The following is a 6,831-nucleotide window of genomic DNA, read 5'->3' as shown; positions in this document are numbered from 1 at the left end:
TGATTAATATGGGGGCTGCTGAACTCATTATTAATATGGGGGCTGCTGAACTCATTATTAATAAGGGGGGTGCTGAATTCACTATTAATAATGGGGCTACTGAACTCATTATTAATGTGGGGGCTGCTGAACTAATTATTAATAATGGGGCTGCTGAACTCATTAATGTGGGGGCTGCTGAACTCATCATTAATAAGGGGGCTGCTGAATTCACTATTAAGAGGTGGCAGCTGGACTCAGTGGGGTAATTTATCACATTTTTCTTTTAATAAGGGGGCTGCTGAACTCATTATTAATAAGGGGGCTGCTGAATTCATTATTAATAGGGGAAGCTGCTGAACTCATTAATAAGGGGGGCTGCTGAACTCATTATTAATAAGGGGGCTGCTGAACTCATTATTAATAGGGGGAGCTGCTGAACTCATTATTAATAAGGGGGCTGCTGAACTCATTATTGATGTGGGGCGCTGCTGAACTCATTATTAATGAGGGGGCTGCTGAACTCATTTTTAACGTTGGGAGTGCTGAACTCATTATTAATATTGGGTCTGCTGAACTCATTATTAATAAGGGGGCTCCTGGGTGGCTGCTGGACTGATTTGAGCCCTTTTCTTGCCTATGAAGGAGCATAGGAAGGAGGAGGATGAGGAATGCAGGCGTTTTGGGTTGATCCTGCGAACATTTGGTAATTGGCTGAATGCATTCGCAGTGCTGGGCAGTGTGGTTGGGGAAAAACACCCTGAGTGCTGCTCTGGGCTGTGGTGTTATTTCCACACAGTATGGGAGGCTTATAAAACATGGGGGAGCGGCATGGCTGCGCTATGTCGAGCAGTTTTGTCAACAGATGGCCGTGCAGCCTTCTTTGGAATGGGACAAAAAAACATAGACTTGCGGATGAGGTTGATGACAGCGTCCAGGGTACCCTGTTGGGGTTAGTATTTTGGCGGGGTGCGAGTGGCGCGATCATCCTTTCAGTTGGGGCCCGATGGGGAAAAATCTGGGGGCCCGTCGGGCGGTGTCAACAGGGGAGTGTGTTGGCAGTATACAATGAAAGCTCCTGCACCTGGGGGGCATCTTGTGCATTCAGACACGAGTGCTCTGGATTTAGAGGGGCTAATAATCCCTGGTCCAGGTACTTTAAGCGAGGGAGAAGTCAGCAGCAGGTATGTATACAGAATTGGGATCTGTACTATTAAATAACACCCAATCAAATGGGCTACACACATGCTAAAGTAGGCAACATAGAATAAGAACAGAAAAACATGTGTAGAGTAGCAAATAAGCACAAAATAACTTTATTGAAAGACTTGGACAAAGGACAAACATCAACAAGACAAAAATATCATAAAATCATTTAAAAAGGTTCCCCCTTTGTCATCTTCCACTCACCGCTTTCCCTCCCCTGTCCTCTCCTTCTTTCGTCTCTCCCTTTTTTCTTTCTTTTTTTCTCATTTTCCTCTTTCAGTGTTTTTCCATTTTTTCATTGTTTTCCCTTTCTTCTCACATCTTTCCCCTTCTCTTTCCCCTTTCTTCTTCTTTCACTTCATCCGTCACCTATGTACATATCTTACCCCAATAACGGCTCAAATCACGTATGTAACCAGGCACAGGCCCCTGTTAGCTTGCATTCTTTCTCTTCTTTATCTTGATGCCACCTCCTGGCCCATTGTTCTTGGACTTATTATAACCCTGCATTGCTTCATCACCTTTAGGTACATGACCTGACCCCACAAAAGTTCTCCTTGACCGCCTCCATTCTGGGTCCCCAAGACCTGTACGCTGTTTGCTTAACTCATGATTACTTCGCAGAGACCGACGTCTGCCTCCTACGTCTTTGGTCCTACCCTCCTGTGTATCTGGACCGTATACAAGTCCTGCATCTATGATATGTTTGGTCATTTTGACAAACTAAGTATCCTCCATTTTTGTACTCTTTGGTTCATATTATACCATTTTTTAGCCTCTTGATGCAACCACTATGAAATATTTTTGTGATGTGATTATTATGTTTGCTTGCATGTTCCGGTATGAGTGTTGGGTGAATGTGCATGGGCCCATGCAGGTATACGTGCTGGTCTGAGTGTGTTTATAACATCCGATGATGAAGATTCAGTTGGTACAAATTCGGCTGTTTATTTATGTGCATGTAGCACTTTACATGATTTACATATGCCCTTTTGCACCTTATTATTATTATTATTTTTAGATATGTGCAGCAGCATTTTCTGTGTATTATATCTCATGGATACACTCTCACTTATCATTCTTACTAACTTATCGCAATTTGGCCTGCCTCCTTCACTCAGATAGCACGTCTATACTCACCATTGTTCACCCATTGCTCATCTATTGGCGTCTTCGGCGTTGCCTGGACACGGGAGGCGCACGTGCGCGGTCGGCGAGCCGTGTCAGAGGAAGTGACGCCGTGCTGCGGCGGGCTCCTCCCTGTTTCCGGTGACGCTGACTCTGGCGCGGTCACGACACACACCGGCCGCCCATTCACTGCATCTGGCACAGGTATATATGTTTGGGTACTTTGTCAGCAAGGCACCCCTGAGGAAGCCGCGATACGCGGCAGAACGCGTGGGGAGACTTGTCCTGGGTCCACATCTCCACCTCACATCCTCTGGTAAATATTGCAGCCCAGACCGGTGTCCAGTGGGTTTGTCATTGCATTTCAGCCACTCCAGCACAGAGGATTCATATGCACTTTTGTGCTTTCATCATCACACATCCTCGGGCTGGCCTGTCTGACAGCTATTCCGCTAACATCTCTCTTGCCCACAGACGCATGCTCGGCTTACACACTCATTGTCTTGGTGGGATGGTTTTGTGAGGCCCAGGTCTGGTTAAACCCGACATTATCAGGTGTCGGGCACCAGTGGATTTTGTACGTATGGGTGCACTAGGGTGCATTCCTTTTTAAATGATTTTATGATATTTTTGTCTTGTTGATGTTTGTCCTTCGTCCAAGTCTTTCAATAAAGTTATTTTGTGCTTATTTGCTACTCTACACATGTTTTTCTGTTCTTATTCTAAGTTCTCAGAAAGGGGAGAAGCCAGTGCGTCTTGATGCCATGATGCCGTGGCTGGAGAAGTATCCAAATGAAGAGAAGACCTGTCTATTGATGGATTGTCTTAAGGTGGGGTTTCGCATTCCTTTTAGAGAGAGGATGGGGGCTTGTTTTGTGGGAAATTTAACGGTGGCTGAGTTTCTGGGGGTAGTTAGGGAAAAGTTATGTAGGGTGGTGGCGTTGGGCAGGATGTTATGCCCCATCACCTCACCGCCAGTTGCGGACCTGAGTGTGTCTCCCCTGGGATTGGTGCCAAAGATGGAAGAGGGCAAGTTTAGGCTTTGTCCTACCAAAAGGGAGCATCGGTGAATGATAATATTAATGCCTCTCTGATATCTGTGTTGTACACTTCATTTGACGCAGCGGTGTCTCTAGTGCGGGAGGCAGGTCAAGGTTGCGCTTATGGCAAAGGCAGACATTGAATTCGCCATCCGACTGTTGCCAGTCCATCCGGGGTCTATGCATTTATTGGGGTGTTGCTTTTAGGATCAGTTTTAGGTTGACGGGTGCCTCCCCATGAACTGCTCCATTTCTTGTGCATATTTCAAGGCATTTAGCACCTTTTTGGAGTGGGTCATCGGGTTCGAAGTCAGTCATACATTACTTAGATGACTTTTTATGCATTGGTTCCGCTAAGGGGTACGTGACATTATTTGCTGAATGCTGAGAAGGCATGCGGAGGAGCTGCTGGATTTATCCCGAAGAGGCTCCTGCTAGATCCAAATGTACTGTATGGCGGGCAAGATTATAAAGTTGATTTTATGAGGTTGTGAGGGAATCAAATTTTAGCTATGAGAAAGCTGTCAGTTACTTAATAGGAAACTAGAGAACCTGTCACTAGCTGTATATGTGAAAAAGGTTCCCTTTAAGAGCCGGGTATGTGAATTAGGGTCATTTGGATGCTGTTGGTTGTCATTATGATTTAAAAAGAGAAAACACAGTAGTTTGACAATAAATGGCTTTACCTATCAAGTAACCATGAGTGGAAAAAAGGTTTTGTGTTATTCTGAAAAAAGCCCAAGAAAACCAAAATTCTGCCGGGGTATGTAAACTTTTGAGCACAACTGTAAGCTATAATATCATCTATTGTCAGTAGTCATGTAATACTGATATTATTTGTAATTATAACCCTGTCTGTCATCAGCCCTGGGTCCAGCGGGAGAAGTTCAGAACGAGAAAGTTTGGTAAGAAACGTGTCATTTCGTGGTCCCTTTAAACATGTTGTTATTCCACCGTTCACCACTAGATGGCAGTGTAGTAATACAGTAATCCTCGAGGATCACGGCGGATCGGCAGGAATAATGCAGCTTTGTGTTTCTGTTGGAAACGTTTATTCTCCAGCAATAAAAGAAAAAAGAAAAAAAAAAAAAGAGGAAGAAAAAACAAAGAAAAAAGCCCGAGCTGAGGCTCCCAGATCTTCTTTTTTACAAGAAGCGCTAATTACATCCTCACAGCTGGAATTTCTGCGATTCCTTCGGCTATGAAATATCATCTGGAACGTACACTTTTGCACTTGCACACATTCGCTCGCGACGGGGAAGAGCGAGGACTGACGCATTGTGAGCATTATGCTGCAGCTGTCGGAGTTCTTCCCTCCGCTCCTTCGCTCTAGTAATTTGCTGTATTTTTTAATTTGTTGTAATTAGGATGGCGGAGGGGGCACGGCCATTACACGTGCGCCACCTAAAGATGCCCCCCGCAAAAAACACGAAACGCAGCAGTAAATTACTGGATACCAGCAGATAGAGCGGTATCATTATGGGGAATAGTCTATCTATATGTTATAATTGGTGCCGGAAATATACCTGATAATTATCCCGCATGTCTGCAATGTCTCCTAATGTTACGTTTCTACGACTCTTAAAGGGGAACTTTAGTGAGTCAGACTGAGCACCGAGTTTGGACAAGTTTTCAAACAGGACGGCTTAGCTACAGTGGCTCATGTATAGTGGATACCTCTTTAATGGCTTAAATACAGCCCCCTGTATGGTATAATTTGGATTACATATATGCTCGAGTATAAGCCTAGTTTTTCAGCACAAAAAAAAGTGCTGAAAACCCAAACTCGACTTATACTTGAGTAAAAAAAATATATCAAAACTCACCTTTCCGGCTTCCCCCGCTGCTGGCTATATACTGGTGCAGGGGGCTGGCTATATACTGGTGCAGGGGGCTGGCTATCTACTGGGTGATATGGGCTGGCAGGCTATATACTGGGGGCAGGTGCTGGCTATATACTATGGGGCAGGGTCCGGCAGGCTATATACTGGGAGGCTGTGACCAATGCATTTCTCACCACCGGCTTATACTCCAGTCAATAGGTTTTTCCAGGTTTTTGTGGTAAAATTAGGGGCCTCGGCTTATACTTGGGTCGGCTTATACTCGAGTATATACGGTATGTTTGATAGATATCTTAGCTTAGATACACCATATTAGCACCTTGTATGGTAGATACCTTTATAATAGCAGCTTAGATACAGCATCTAAGCTCTATGTATGGTAGATAAGCTGGGTATAGTCAGTCTTATAGTCAGTAAGGTTGGTGTGGTCACAGGGGTCGTTGTAGTGATGGGTTCGGGATAGTCAGCGGCGACCATATAGTCAGTACAGTTGGTGTAGTCACTGGGGTCTGGAAAGTGAGCAGGGTCTGGATAGTCGGTGGGGTAGATAATCATTGGTGTCAGGATAGTCAGTAGTATATAGGTACTCAGTAGGATCAGGATAGTCAGTGGGGTCAGGATAGTCTTTAGGGTCTTATAGTCAGTTGGGCTGCGATAGTCAGGGTTGGGATAATCAGAGGGGTCGGGATAGTCAGTGAGTTCAGGATAGTCGAAAGGGCCTTATAGTCAGTAGGATCTGTATAGTAATTGGGGTCAAAATAGTCAGTAGGTTCATTATAGTCCATAAGGTCAAGATAGTACAATCACTATTGTCAATGGGGTCATGATAGTCTTTAGGGTCTTATAGTCAGTGGGGCCTGGATAATCAGTGGGGTTGGTATAGTCAATAAGGTCAGGATGGTCAGTAGGATTCGCATAGTCAGTGAGGTTAGGATAATCTTTAGGGGCTTATAGTCAGTAGGATCAGTATAGTTAGTGGGGTTGGGATAGTCAGTGGGGTTGGGATAGTCAGTTGGGTCGGAATAGTCAGTGGGGTCGGAATAGTCAGTGGGGTCGGAATAGTCAGTAGGGTCGGAATAGTCAGTAGCATTGGTATAGTCACTGGGGTTCGGATAGTCAGTAGGGTCAGTATAGTCAGTGAGGTTGAGCACTGTGTGTCATGGGACAGATGAGGTCCTGCTGTATATTTTGCTGTTCTGCTCCTATGATGGATGTGACCTGCAACTATGATGACTGTATAGTATAGTAAAATGGGTGTTGTGATATCTATGAATGCAGATGGTATTGAAAACTTTGTATCCTATCCCGTCCACTTATTGTTCCGGCTAGTGACAGTATAACGTCAGAGCAGATCTCTGCCATCGGATATAATTAGTCCCTTTAACGATGGGCTGTGGTATTTTTCCATTATGGCTGGTGACGGTGGCGCCGCACAATAACTTTGACCACTTTGGGCGGTAATTACCTGGCATATATCATGGCGCATTGATCAATTCACTAATTGATTGCTGACTATGTGACGGGGAGACAATGTCAGGGACTTCTGTGGAGATTGATCCGAGCGTCGCGCCATTCACTGCTCACGAAGGAAAGAAATTCTAATTAAGTTTTGGGGGAATTTCTTTGTGTCTTTAACG

The sequence above is a fragment of the Engystomops pustulosus genome, chromosome 2 (assembly GCF_040894005.1).
Source record: "Engystomops pustulosus chromosome 2, aEngPut4.maternal, whole genome shotgun sequence".
NCBI classification, from domain to species: Eukaryota; Metazoa; Chordata; class Amphibia; order Anura; family Leptodactylidae; genus Engystomops; species Engystomops pustulosus.
This window is presented reverse-complemented; position numbering follows the sequence as displayed.